This window comes from Thermobia domestica, chromosome 7 (assembly GCF_964235325.1).
Source record: "Thermobia domestica chromosome 7, izTheDome1.hap1.1, whole genome shotgun sequence".
Taxonomy (NCBI): Eukaryota; Metazoa; Arthropoda; class Insecta; order Zygentoma; family Lepismatidae; genus Thermobia; species Thermobia domestica.
In genome coordinates, this window is record NC_137460.1 from 261,944,555 (window position 1) to 261,961,139 (window position 16,585).

The window sequence follows — 16,585 nt, forward strand, 5'->3', positions numbered from 1 at the left end:
AAATGCACTCCAGACAGTGTATTTATTTTGCATTTCCGTATTTGATAATGAGATGAAATTCTAACGTTAAAAACACATACATATAAGCGTAACTGTATGATGTATGATGCTTCTGCTCCTGCACGTTGAGTTCTGAGAAAATAATAAGATGGAATTCTTGAATGTTTTCTGACTCGCATTGCAAGTAGGTTACAGCTGACTGAATGTCTGGAGACTTGTATAAAACAGCTAGTGAACGAAAAGTCGTATCACTTATAATTTAACGTTAAAATATATAAAAAAGAGGTATATTATGTGTTTTCATTTTGATAATATCATGCATTCTTGTCTGTTTGTTTATCTGTCTGTAGTATGTGCTCGGAGCCAGCAAACATTAAAGGAGTGACCAATGAAATCTTTGAGTTTTACGTCCCACGATTATGCCAGCTAGGCTAGGCGTGAACAATGAAATGAAATCTTTGAGTTTTACGTCCCACAATTATGCAAGAGAGGCTAATGGGAAATCTTTGAATTTTACGTTCCATGGTTTGAAATCTTTGAGTTTTACGTCCCACATCTATGTCTGCTAGGTTAATGAAAACGGTGATGATGAGAAATGAATGAAATGTTGGAATGAAGAAAGTGGAAGGAAAACGGGAGAACTCGAGGAAATCCACGTACACGGCGTTTGTCCACAATAAAGTTCACTTGGCTGAAAGAGGATTTTGAACCTGGGACCCCATGCACCATATGTGAACGCATTACCACTGAGCCAGCGAGGCCCCCTGCCGAAAAGGTATCAATATTTGGCCATGGTCTCAGAACAAGACGAAGCGAGGATATGTGTGTATTAACCATTGATAATATCATATGATAGTTTTAAATAAATTGTATATCTTTTTGTGATCTGGGAGTCAGATAAGGGAGCCAAAAAGTTATCAAAATTTGGTCATGGTATTAGACAAACACGTGGCGTTTTGGGGAGTTCAGCCCGGGACCCATGCATCATACGTGAACGCTCTACAACTGAGCCACCGACACCCCTTGATGAAAAGGTATCAAAATCAGATCAGAGACACCACAACCCCAAACCCACAACAATGAAATAAAATCTGAGTTTTACGTCCCACGTTTATGACGAATACGCTAATAAGAAATCTTTTAAATTTTACGTCCCACAGTTATGTCGGCTAGGCTAAGGGAGACGGTGATGATGAGAAATGAATGAAATGTTGGAACGAAGAAAGTGGAAGAAAATTCACGTACACGGTGTTTGTCAAACACAAAGTTCTCTTGATTGGAACAGGATTTTGAACCTAGGACCTTCCACTTACACGGTGTTTGTCCATCACAAAGTTTACTTGTTGGGAACAGGATTTTGAGGGGTTGAAGTTCGGGGTCTCCAGGGTTGATATCGAGACCCGTATAAATAATTTAAAATGATCGATATTAGTGTCAAATACATAGTTTTCGGGGCCGCTGTGTTCAATGATGATACTCTGAACTCAATAACACATCATCTAAGGGGGGGGGTTGAAGTTGGAGGTCTCCAGGCTTGGTATCGAGACCAATAAAAATAATTTAAAATTAACGATACTAGTGTCAAATACATAGTTTTCGGGGCCTCTGTGTTCAATGATGATACTCTGAACTCGTTAGTACACCATCTAAGGGAGTTGATGTTCGGAGTCTCCAGGGTTGGTATCAGAACACGTAACAATAATTTAAAATCATTGATATTAGTGTCAAATACATAGTATTCGGGGCCTCTGTGTTCAATGATGATACTCTGAACCCGTTAGTACAACATCTAAAGGGGTTGAATTGAGGGGTCTCCAGGGTTGGTATCAAGACACGGAAAATTAATTTAAAACATTGATATTAGTGTCAAATAATAGTTTTCTAGGCCTCTGTGTTCAATGATGATACTCTGAACTCGTTAGTACACCATCTAAAGGGGTTGAAGTTGGGAGTCTCCAGGGTTGGTATCAAGACACGTAAAAATAATTTAAAATCATTGATATTAGTGTGAAATACATAGTTATCGGGGCCTCTGTGTTCAATGATGATACTCTGAACTCGTTAGTACACCATCTAAGGGGGTTGAAGATGGGGTCTCCAAGATTGGTATCAAGACACGTAAAAATAATTTAAAATGATCGATATTAGTGTCAAATACATAGTATTCGGGGCCTCTGTGTTCAATGATGATACTCTGAACTCGTTAGTACACCATCTAAGGGGGTTGAAGTTGGGAGTCTCCAGAGCTGGTATCAAGACACGTAACAATAATTTAAAATCATTCACATTAGTGTCAAATACATAGTATTCGGGCCCTCTTTGTTCAATGATGATACTCTGAACTCGTTAGTACACCATCTAAAGGGGTTGAATTTAGGGGTCTCCAGGGTTGGTATCAAGACACGGAAAAAATAAATTAAAAAATTGATATTAGTGTGAAATACATAGTATTCGGGGCCTCTGTGTTCAATGATGATACTCTGAACTCGTTAGTACACCATCTAAGGGGGTTGAAGTTGGGAGTCTCCAGAGCTGGTATCAAGACACGTAACAATAATTTAAAATCATTCATATTAGTGTCAAATACATAGTATTCGGGCCCTCTTTGTTCAATGATGATACTCTGAACTCGTTAGTACACCATCTAAAGGAGTTGAATTTAGGGGTCTCCAGGGTTGGTATCAAGACACGTAAAAATAATTTAAAATCATTGATATTAGTGTGAAATACATAGTTATCGGGGCCTCTGTGTTCAATGATGATACTCTGAACTAGTTAGTACACCATCTAAGGGGTTGATGTTGGAGGTCTCCAGGCTTGGTATCGAGACCAATAAAAATAATTTAAAATTAACGATACTAGTGTCAAATACATAGTTTTCGGGGCCTCTGTGTTCAATGATGATACTCTGAACTCGTTAGTACACCATCTAAGGGAGTTGATGTTCGGAGTCTCCAGGGTTGGTATCAGAACACGTAACAATAATTTAAAATCATTGATATTATAGTGTCAAATACATAGTATTCGGGGCCTCTGTGTTCAATGATGATACTCTGAACTTGTTAGTACACCATCTAAGCGGGTTGAAGTTGGGGTCTCCAGGATTGGTATCAAGACACGTAAAAATAATTTAAAATGATCGATATTAGTGTCAGATACATAGTTTTCCGGACCTCTGTGTTCAATGGTGATACTCTGAACTCGTTAGTACACCATCTAAGGGGGTTGTTTTGGGGGTCTTAACGGTTGGTATCAAGACACGTAAAAATAATTTAAAATCATTGATATTAGTGTCAAATACATAGTTTTCGGGGCCTCTGTGTTCAATAACAATACTCTGAACTCGTTAGTACACCATCTAAGGGGGTTGAAGTTGGGGGTCTTTACGGTTGGAATCGAGACACGTAAAAATAATTTAAAATCATTGATATTAGTGTCAAATTCATAGTTTTCGGGGCCTCTGTGTTCAATGATGACACTCTGAACTCAATAACACTTCATATAAGTGGGTTGGACGGCCCTTTAAATTGAGTTTCCGTATTTGCTACGGAATAAAAATATCATATTGAGTTATGTGATAGCTTTTGCAATCATTCATATCATACCCTCGTAAGAGAGAGAGAGAGAAACAATTCAGTTTAACGTCCCACAAATATGCTCCTTACATTGTAAAACGGACGATTTAGTGTGAAATACATATTATTCGTGGTCGATGAAACTCTGAAACAATAAGTATAAAATTCACGTACAGAACGTTTATACATTAGACAACACACTTGAAGCAAACTGTGAACATACATTTGTTTCCCTCCCAGGGAATACAAAAAAAAGTTACAATTCATTTAACTACTTAAAAGGTATGCTATTTTTCCCTTGAAACTTCTGGATTTTTCGTATAACGAATTGAAATTATGTGTATATATACTGTTTATATTTATTTGGAATATGTGTATAAGTAACGAAATGCATTTCTTTTTTTATTTTAGGTTCAATACAAATATACGTGTATCGGACTTACCTTATCCTTACCGATATTATTATTCCTTTCTTAATTACTTATATATAGCCCTATTTATATATTGTTTTAAAGCACTTTTATTTATATTATATTTTAAATAATACTTATATATCCACTATTTACATATACATATTGGAAAATTTTTGTTTTGCATTACGTATATACATCCGAGGAGTAAAAATGTAAAACAAATGTACGCAAGAGTTATTAAAAGAGATTACTGCATTTATTAATGACATAAAAGACGAAGATATAAATAAAGAGACGCAAGTTCTTCTAAAAGAAATAGATGCCGTAATCGGAATAGAAAAAGAAGATCAGTGTGAAAGGAAGGAAGAAGATTATGAAATGAAGAAAGATACACAAAAGGAGGAAGAACTCATAGAAGAAGAAGAAAAAGAAGAAGAGATGATCATCAATACCGAAGAGGAAGAAAGAGATGCAGCTAGTGAAATTCAAACTGCAGAAGAAAAAGAAGAATATGAAGAAGAACTTTTACAAATATTGGAAACAGCAGGTAATAGAATTATAAGAGAAGAAGAAGAAGAGGAAGCATCCGACCGTATTGCCCAAATTAAAAAAATTGTTAAAAGAAGAAGCAAAAGAAGAAGAAAATAGTCGAAGAAAGAAAAGAAGAAGAAGAAGAAGAAGTATTGCTAAATCTTACGTTCTCCCAAATAATAGGAGAGACTTACAATGAGGAAGAGAAGAAGACAGAAGAAGATGAGTTCTACGAAACTGAGCTAGGAAAATTGATTACCAATCTATTTCCTAATCCTGAAAAAGAGGAAGAACAAAGACAAAATGTAATATATCCATCAATTATGGAAATATTAGCAGAGGCTAATACAGAACATAGAGAAATAGAAATAGATTTAGACGAAATAGAAAAAAGAATGGACGAGTTGCTATCCGTATTTGAAGCAGAACGAAACTCAAATGTGCAAGTAGGATTTGGAAATAACAGGCGTAATGATGGAAACAATAGTTTTCATATAATAGAAGAACGCAGAAAACAATACAGAAGATATAATATGGAGGGTACAATGTTAAGATTCCGCCTAGCCCCCGTGCGTGCAGGTGAAAATCTTTTTACTGCAATTGAAACAAGCCTACAGGCTTTAATAGATTATTTGCTACGTAATGTGGACCAGCATGATTACGCAAAAATAACAATCACAAATGAAAGAGAAGGACATCGCCCTTTTGGCTATCGTTCAGAGAAGCAAGAAATCTTTCAGCAGAAGTTCTATGGACAAGTTATGAGAAAGTACTGCAAAGTAATGCGGCTTTTCTTATAAATGAAGATTTCATCGTAAATTTTCATCATGTACGTATGCCAAGAGGACAAGGATGTTTGAAACAACATGTTATGCATACTGAAGAATATGTAAAGGCAAAATGAAAATAAATGAAATTTTTTAGTTTTACGTCCCACGATTATGCCGGTTAGGCTAAAGGAGACGGTGATGATGAGCAATGAATGAAATGGTGGAATGAAGAAAGTGGGAGGAAACGGGAGAACCCCGAGAAAACGCACGCACATGGTGTTTGTCCACCACAAAGTTCACTTGGCGGGAGCAGGGTTTGAACCCGAAACCCCTAGCACCAGAGGTGAACGTTCTACCACTTCAGGAAGTGATGTTATGTTTCAAGAACCACCAAGTGATAACGAGAGAAATGCTTTAAATTTACTGTTCATCGTCATTGAAAGCTACAACGTCATTGAAAGCTTGATAGCATGTTTTAGTTGTAGTTATTATTGCGAAAGCTGTCATAAAAATATGAAAACAAACATGAACATTTGAAACATTGTACAGCTCTATGTTATCGATGTCAACAAAAACCATCATGTGATTTTAAAGGAGCTCATATTACTTGCAATGAATGTAATCGAGAATTTTATTTCCAGTCATAATAAAGATGTTATATCACTTTATTCATATATCTCTAAGACTAAGAAGTTTCCATTCGTCATCCTACTATCTATCTGCCTGGAGATTCAAATATTCCCACCATTGAAGAAGTAGAAGGATTAGTTAAACTAAGTATTCAACCTCTAAATTATCTCTTACACGCAGTACTGCCTTACAAATCAAATGATAGATTGATGTTTCCACTTTGTCGTACATGTTGTGATGAACTAAACCAGTCATCCTGTAATCACAGCGATGAAGACCGAGTTCTACATGGTACATGGGTAGCACATGAAGTAAGAAAAGCATTAGAAAAAGGATACAAAATAATAGATATTCATGAAATTTGGGCATATGATGTTGTCCAATATGATGAAGAAACAAAAAGTGGCGGCTTATTTGCAGAGTACATAAACACCTTCCTGAAAGCAAAAACGGAAGCTAGTGGATGGCCAGCATGGTGTGAAACAGATGAGCTAAAGCAGAAGTACATTCAGCAATATTATGAAAAGGAAGGAATACGTCTCGATGAAAATAAAATTCATCATAATCCAGCACTTAGAAATTTAGCTAAATTAATGTTAAATTCATTTTGGGGAAAATTTGGACAACGTGAGAACATGGGTCATGTAAGCATTATTAATGATCCAAAGGAATTATATGAGAAATTAACATCTCATGATATAGATTTTCATCAAATATTTCCAGTAAATGATGATATGATATATGTATATTGGCAATACACAGATGAAGTTCCTGTTTCACTACCAACAGTAAATGTTGTCATAGCCGCGTACACAACAGCACAAGCAAGATTAGAATTGTACAAGTATTTAGATCAACTGCAAGAAAGAGTATTGTATTTTGATACAGATTCAGTCATTTATACGCAAAAACCTGGTGAAACTACAATTCCAACTGGTGACTTTTTAGCCGATTTAACAAATGAAGTACTCGAGTATGGTAAAGACTTCTACATTTCAGAATACGTCTCTGCTAGACCCAAGAACTATGGAACTATTTTTGATCCCAGTACGAAAAGGGAGTTTCAAGTATGCAAGATACGGGGCTTTTCATTAAACTATGAATCTTCAAAATACCTAAATTTTGATGTAATGAAGAAAATGATAGTAGATAATGAAGGGGAGCCTGGAGAAGAAGAAGAATCTTGTCCCACTGAAGTCAAAATTACCAATGAAAAATTTTGCCGCAGGAAAGACCATACTATCGTCAGCATGCCCGAAACAAAAAGTTATAAGATAAATTATATAAAACGACGTAGAACACCAAATTCATATGATACTCTTCCATACGCCTACACTACTTCCAAAAAAGAAGAGAAATGTACAAAGGCCCTTAATAAATATACGTATGAAGAAAGAATGATCATACTCTTTAACATGGATACGACGTGGACACATCCCTTTTCATGTATTGTTGCCGGACCAAGTGAATGTGGAAAAACTTCATTTGTAATACGATTCCCGTCCAATTTATCACCTATGGTTAATACATCGTTTCGTCATATTTATTGGTACTATGCAGAATGGCAAAATGCATACAGAGAAATTTCGACAAAAGTACAATTTATTGAAGGATTATCTCGAACAAAAGACTTTTTACCTGAAACTGGACCACATCTTATTATTATTGATGATGAAATGTATGAAGTGAACCGCAATATAGTTGATTTCTTTACAAAGGGTTCTCATCATAGAAGTTTTAGTGTACTATTTATTACACAAAACATATTTCATAAGGGAAAAGGAAGCAGAGATATGAGCTTGAATTGTTCTTATCTCGTATTATTTAAAAATCCAAGAGATAAATCACAAATTAAACATTTGAGTTATCAACTAACTTTTGAGAATCCAAAATTTCTTCAAGAAAGTTTCAACGACGCAACAAAGTTACCATATGGATATTTGTTTATTGATTTAAAACAGGATACGCCAGATGAACTTCGTTTTCAAACAAATATCTTTCCTGATGATATTTATCATTACGTTTATGTTCCATCGAAATAGAAGAAGAAGATGTGTTTATAATGTTTGTTTTAAACTGTGTTATTCATTCTGACAATATGTCACCAAGAGTAAAACAGGGAGATCTTCTTCGTACGCTGAGCAAAGCAGATCCTAAATTACGTAAAGCTATACTAGCCAATGCAGACTCTTCAGAGATTCGAAGTATTTGCGAATGTGGTTATAATGTATTAAAAGGGAACGTACCTCTTAAAAAGACACAGAAAGTAAGATTAAAGCGATACAAGAGGACGATATTTTGTGAAGAAATGAAACTTCATCCAAAAGAAGAAGAATCATTTATTAGTGCAGCAGCGGGCTGGATTCCTATCGGCATTATTAGCTCCTATTTTAACTGGTGTATTATCAAGTTTACTATTCCGTTAGTACAATGGAACACGCAAAGAAGATGATTTTAGTTCCACCTGAAGTTCCTAATCGTATACAAACACCATCATCATCTTCATCATCAGCCCTGGAGAAACGTGAATCTAATTTGGATCAAGAAATGCAAGAGATTTTACAGTTATCATCGCTTAGTGATGAAGAAACGTGGAATCAATATAATAATATTCTTCAAAAATATATACATTTAATACGAAAACAAGAAGAACCTGTGACACTTTCAATTACGTCAACTAAATCAGAGAAGCCTGAAGTAGAAGAAGAAATATTATTATCTATACCCAAAATGTTTCGTAAAAGAGCTGAATTACTATTACATAGAATGAAACATGATGATAATATCACCTGGGATAATAAAGGAACTGTTTACATCAGAGGTGATAAACTAGAAGGATCTCACATTGTAGACTTAATTTCTGATGTGTCGCGACCCCGGAAACACACAAATCCACCTGGATGGGAGAAATTTCGTAATTATTTATCTTCTAATAACACACCTCAAGAACTTATTGGAAATCCAAAACGTTTGTCATATATTTTACGACGAACTAAAGCATCACAACAGCATCATCGTCAAAGGAAAAAGTACCTCTGAAATCGTTTCCAGAAGACGACGAAGAAGCAGAAGAAGAAAAAGAAGAAAACGAATAAGTAGTATCTCGCATAAGGAAAAGGAAACGTGCCTGTAAACGACCAGTATGGTCAAGATGGAAACTATAAACAAATAGTTAAGCAAGATGTACAATAACCCTTCACATCCTGCCTCGATTTCAACTGTTAAAAAATTGTGGATAGCTACAAAGAAAAAAATTCCTATACATTGTATAAGAAAATGGTTACTGCAACAAACAACATATACGTTACACAAACCTGTACGTCGGTGTTTTAAAAGAGATTTCTATGTAATGAATAGCATTGATGATGAATGGGAAAGTGATATTAATGATCTTCAATCTCTTCATAACTTTAATGATGGATATCGTTATATTCTTACAGTGATAGTTGTGTTCAGTCGATACGCATGGTCTGTGCCATTAAAATCTACAAGTACAAATGATGTCTTAAAAACACTGAAATTTCTGTTCAAAGCCAGAAAACCAATTACATTCCGAACAGATAAAGGAAGTGAGTTTACTAATAAAACAATACAGAAGTACTTAGAGGACAACAAAATAAAACATATTACAACTAAAAATCCTGATATAAAAGCTAGTATTGTAGAACGTTTTAACAGAACTCTAAAAGAAAAAATGTGGAAGTATTTTACAAAGTATCAAACGTATAATTATTTAAATGTATTACCTCTTCTTGTGAAATCATACAATGAAGGTTATCATTCAAGCATAAAGATGTCACCTGCAAATGTTTCTCAAAATAACCTATTACAAGTATGGCATAATCAATATGATAATTAAATAAAGAAGAAGAAGAATCCAAATTTCTCAAAACATCTTAAGATTGGTGATACAGTACGAATTAGTAAAACTAAACGTACATTTGATAAAGGATATATGCAAAACTGGACTTAGGAAATATTTAAAGTGAAGAAGATAATACCAAGAGATCCCCTGTTTATGAAATTGAAGATTTAAACAAGGAACCACTGGATGGATTATTTTACAGAGAGGAATTACAACCTGTGACGTTATCAAAGACGTTTTACATAGAAAAATCATTCGTACAAGAAGAAAAGGCAGCAGAAAAGAATATCTTGTTCATTGGAAAGGATATGCTTCTTCTTTCGATTCCTGGATACCTGCACCAGCCGTAAAGAAGATCGAAAAGTACAATGGAACCTGATGGAGATTTTTACGTTACACTTCCCAGTAATAGTTCTATGGAATATTTTCCTGACAACATCTTAACATCATACACTACGAAACTTAATCAAAGAATGTAATTACGTGAAAAGTTTGAAGTGGGTATTGTTGAAATTCATTATCCTCATTCAATATTAAATGTTAATGAAGAAAAAAAATAATTTTTTTACAAACCTGCAAAAAGTGATGAATGGAAATTTATAACGTTACGTTATTAATTCCTGTACGTTATTACACTGCTAAATCAGAATTAATAAAGATAATTAATACGTAGAGCAGATTCATAAATTTACATATTTTCTATACTCGTGAGAGTAATACCTGTTTTATACGACGTCTTCATAAAGACATAGATGTAGATTTTGCATTATCATCAAGTGTTAATGCGATGTTGGGGTTTGATCCAAACGTTGATTTAAAGGATATGCAACAAGGCCAAAGCATTCCAAATTTACGTTTAGGATTTCCATCTACAATGTATGTGTATTGTGATATAATTCAATCTGTATTTGTTGGAGATACAGTAGCACCATTATTACGTATCATAAATATGAATTCTGTGAATCATACATTTGGAAGTAGTGCTATAGAAAATTTTAATCCTCCACATTATGTACCTATAGAGAAGATGCATTTTGAGCACATCAAAATAGATATAAGAGATAGTACAGGCTCTCGGCTGACATTCACTTTCGGAACTGTATGCGTTAAACTACATTTACGATCAGTGCGTCAACATCAACAAATATGAATAATCCATATTTACAATATTATCAAAAACAAGCTTTTTCTGGAGCTGGAAACGTTTATGTTGGATCCCCTTATCAAGTTGGACATGGAATTGGAAGTTTCCTTGGAGGATTATTTCGTTCTGTCATGCTGTTAGTAAAACGGCGAGCTAAAACTTTAGAAAAGGAATTATTAAAATCTGGAGTAACCTATTAACGAATCCTTTCATCAACGAATGGGTAAAGCGAGATCCGTCTTGCAAGACAAAGCAAAAAATAAACTGAAATCTATGCTAGGATCTGGATATCAACGAAGGAAAAGAAGAATTACACATCATTCCATCTTTAGCACTTCATCATTACACATCATCAAGTGCAAGAAGAACGGAGAGAGGAAACGTACACAGAAAAAAAGAAAAATCAGTCGTATAAGAAAAAGGGGAAAGTATCACACGATATTTTGATTAAATCATCATCATCATCTCTTTCTTACATAATCAATCCTGCGAGTGTGTAAAAAGTGAACTAGATATTTTTTCTACAAAACCAACTCAAACCAGTATATTGGATAATCATGTTGTTACATACAAACCAGTCAGTTCACTAGCTGGTAATGCTCCTATAGAATTTGTAATCCCAGGAACAAGTGATTAATACATAGATCTACCACACACTCTTCTTTACATCGAAGCTCAAATAGTTAAGCCTGATGGATCAGCATTTGTTGAAAGTGATAAAGCTGTGGCTCCTATTAATGACTTTTTAAATTCTATGTTTAGTGAAATTGAAGTGTATTTAAATAACAAACTGATTTCATTTCCATCTCATAATCATCCATATCGATCCTACATTGAAAAACTGTTAAATTATGATGATTCTGCTAAAATACTCATCTTCAATGTGCATTCTGGTTTCAAGATACTGCTGGACATATTGATGCAACATCTAGTGGTAATAGCGGATTTCAACAATGTTATGAATTATTAAAAAAGTGCAAAATTCGACATGCTTGGACATCTTCATTGTGATATTTTTATCAAGATAAATTTTTAATCCAAGGAGTAGAATTACGTCTCAAGTTAATTCCTGCAAAGCCAAACTTTTGTCTCATCGCTAGTGATTCGTCTGTTGAGGCTAAAGTGAATATTTTAGACGCTGCTTTACATATTAAAAAGATTAATGTTAGTCCTACAATAAAACTATCACATAAAAAGCTTCTACAATGAACAACAGCCAAATATCCTGTCACAAGAGTGCAAATGAAGTCATTCGTCATTCCAAAGGATCTTCAATCAAAAACAATTGATATTTTATTTATGGGAGTATTACCACTTCGAGTGATTGTGGCGTTTACACAAAATGATGCCTATTCAGGAACAATAACTTCAAATCCATTTCCTTTCAAACATTTTGACATCAATTTCTTCTTTCTATACATTGATGGAAAACCTGTACCTTCAAAATCATTATAACCAAATTTCGAAAACAACCTTTATGTTTCCTCATATCATACCTTATTGTGTGGATCAGGTATTCACTTTCCCAATCATGGCAACAATATTTCTCGCCTTGCCTTTCCTCAAGGATACACTTTCTTTGTTTTCGACATTACTCAAGATGGAGAAGCCAGCGTTGTGCAGCATTGGAATCTAATCAAATATGGTTGTGTTCGTGTTTAAGTTCATTTTAAGAATCCTCAACCAGCACCTATCTCATGCATCACGTATGGCGAGTTCCAATCTCTCTTAGAAGTGGATCATCAGAGGAACATCATCATGGATTTTTAAAGGAACGTTATTTAAATACCATACCATATATGTACATGTCTGCATTTTTATACGATGTCCTCTACACTAGATTTATTGAATGCTTTGCAAACAAATTCTTTATTTCACAATCATTTTGTTGGCGTATATGCAGCCAATCAATTACCAACACATGTTCCACTACCTGTAGCTATCATCATAAATACAGATCCCTCGAACAAACTTGGCACACAGTGGATTTCCGTAAATATTCATACTGATGGACGTGCCCACTACTTCGATACATTTGGATTTTCTCCATATATAATGCAACATATTCAACTTCTACGTAGAAATTCCACTTCTTATACATTTAATAATAAACAAATTCAAAGTGTGAAATCGTCCTTATGTGGGCATTATTCATATATTTTCCTATGCTTCAAAGCTAAAGGAAAATCCTTAAATGAATTTCATTACACTTTCTCATCAACTCCAGAAAAAAATGATCGCTGCTTGCTGCATTTACTTTTACAGGTAATCATTTCTCCTTTATACTTATCATTATGTCTTCATTCTTCTTCTTCTTCTTCGTTTGTTTTGATTACTTTTTTCATTATAGATAAAATTCTAGCTGTTATTATTTCAGGTAGTTATTTCTTCTTCTTCTTTATTATTATAATGTAGTAGTAGAATATGGATCGATCTGGAACACATGAGGCCATATTAGGCCATACTAGGCCTACTCGGGATCCCCCTGGGAAATCGAGAATCGTGAACCGTCAACCCACGGTCTTTTACGACCTCCACTTTAGGAGTGTATTTGTTCCCTTTTATGAGCACATTTTTAGGGGTGAACTCGTTCTCTTTTACGACCTTCATTTTAGGGGTGAACTCGTTCCCTTTTATGAGCATATTTTCCACCCCTAATTGAACATAGCACATAACACATAAGATTAAAAACACATAGAAGAGCATAAGACTACGTAACATAACAGGGATGTGTTCGTTTGTTTTTATGAGCATTTTTATGGGTATACTCATCCCTTTTATGAGCATACTTTCCACCCTTAATTGAACAAAGCATAGATAACATAAGACTACCTTTCAACCCCTATTTTAACATAGCAGTTGGCCTATTTTTGCACCTCAATTTGCACTCGTTCTCTTTTCCAACCCAAAACAAGTCCAACCCTCATTTTAACACATAAGAACATAATTTATATAGCAGGGGTGTACTCATTCCAACACTTATTTTGTCATAACAGAAATAGCAGACAATGAGCAAAGATTACAATAGAACACCCACGGTCTACAGATAGTCATTTTAGAGGGTGTGCTTTGATGACCATTTTTCCACCCCTAATTGAAATTACAAAGAAGAGCAGATAATACATAAGACTACGTAACATAGCAGGGATGTATTCGTTCAGGAGTGTATTAGTCCTCTTTTATGATTTCTTTTTCAACCCCTATTTGAACATTTTAACATAGCAGAAATTTATGAACACATTCTCCACCCCTATTTTAACGTAGCACTGATTTCGTTCCCAACCCCTAATTTAACATAGCAGAAATGACACAAGCATGTCCTCAAACTACTACCATCGTGAACAAAGGTCAAACTCAAAAACAGAGCAACAATTAGCAATTTGTCATCAACTAGTACATGTTAAAAAAGTGCTGACAATCGAAGTCAAAGGTCAAAATACTTAAAACCTAATAACTCGGAAACGAAGCAACGTATTAGGGTGCTGTTTCCAAATCTAGTTATAGGTCATAACTAGTACATGCTAAAAATGTACTGGCAATCGAGGTCAAAGGTCAAAATACTTAAAACCTAATAACTCAGAAATGGATCCACATATTGAGTTGGTGTTTCCACATTTAGCAATTGCTCATCAACTAGTACAAGTTCCAAAAATAATGACCATCGAGATGAAAGGTCAATCTAGTAAACGAAGCCACATATTGAGATAACGTTTTCTCATTTAGTAAATTTGTGTGATCTATTCAATTTTGTATCAAGCAGAAAAAAGTGAAGAAGGAATAACTTTGAGTGGCTTATTTACTTTTGTATTAATGAGAAAGAAATCAAAGAAACACAATTTTAATTAACTGAGAATTTCTGTACCTTTTTGGGTTATTCAAATAAACGCAAAAATTAATTTGGATGGACTAACAAGAAAGAAAGCAAAGATATGCCATATTAACTAGCTGAGAATTATATGTCATCTTGTATTATTTAAACAAAACGAAGGGCTAAATTTGAGAAAGCGAACATGGATCATTTTATTCAAATTTGGATGGAGTATTTATCTTTGTATGAACCAGAAAAAATGAAGAATGTCCATTTTAACTAGTTCAATATTTCTGTACAATTTTGTACTACCCAAATTTCATTTTTGTATCAATAACAAGAAAATCAAAAAATAGTCATCTTAACAAGCTCAGCATTTTATACCTTTTTGTGCTATTCATATAATAGAGGGAACAAATTTCAGTGGTCTATTTTATTTTTGTACCAATCAGAAGAAAAGCAAAGATACGCCATTTTAACTATTTAAACAAACGAAAGGATAAATTTGAATCACCTTTTCAATTTTGTACCAACGAGAAATGCCATTTTGTACTACTCAAATAAGCAAAAAAACGAAGAAGTTTCATTTTAACTAACTCAGTCTTTTATACCATTTTGTACTACTCCAATAAACGAAGGAGTAGAGTATTTAGTTTTGTACCAACCAGAAAAAGAGAAGTGAAGATTAGGTGAATTATTTTCTTTTGTACCAACTGGAAAAGAGAAGAAGAGCGACTTCAACTATCTCATTATGTACTGTTTAAACAAACAAAAAAATGACAATTTTAACTAGCTCAGAATTTATGTAACTTTTGAACTACTAATATGTTCTATTTTTGTATCAATCAGAAAAAAACCGAAGAAGGGTCATTTTAACAAGCTCATAATTTCGATGTTCTATTTTTTATACCAACGAGAAAAAAATGAACTAGCTGAATAGTTTATATCATACGAAAGAATAAATTTAAGTCACCTATTCAATTTTGTACCACTGAGAAATGCCATTTTAACTGGCTCAGAATTTTACTACTCAAATAAACAATGGAGTATTTAGTTTTATATCACCGAGAAAAACAAAGAAATTCTACCATTTTGGAGTATTCAAATAAACAAAGGACTTATAATTTGTGTCAACTCTAAAAAGGCTCATTCTGTATTATTTCAACAAACAAAAGGAAAAAGCAAAAACGGACCATTTGAAACTATTCTAATAAACGAAGGCATAAATATGAGTGAGACCAGAGAAAAAAACAAAGAAGGCCCATTTTATCTAACTGAGTATTTCTGTACTTTTTGTACTATTTAAACAAACGATGGAATAAAGTTGAGTGGCCTCTTTTATGTACTAACCAGAAAAATCGAAGATAGTCCAATTTAGCTAACTCAGAATTTATATACCTTTGTACTAACACAATGAACGAAAGAACAAATTTGGGTGTTCTTTTTTATACCAAACAAAGAAGAACCATTTTAACTTGCTGAGTATTTTATACTCAAATAAACGAAGAATAAAATTGTACTAACCAGAAAAAGGGAAAAAAGACCATTTGAGTGGCCTATTGAATTTTATATCATTTTGTAATAATCAAATTTGGATGGATTATATTGATTATACTAAGCAGAAAAATGAAACAAAGGTATAAAATTGTACTGACCAGAAAAGCGAAGGCATTAAAAAAATAAATTTAAGGGGGTTTCCTATTTCGTTTTGTACCAACGAGAACCATTTTAACTGGCTTAGAATTTTATACCTTTCTTGTAAAATTTGTACTAAACCGAAAAAAGCAAGGAAATACCATTTTTGTGCTAACAAAAAAACGAAGAAAGACCATTTTAAATAGCTCAGCAT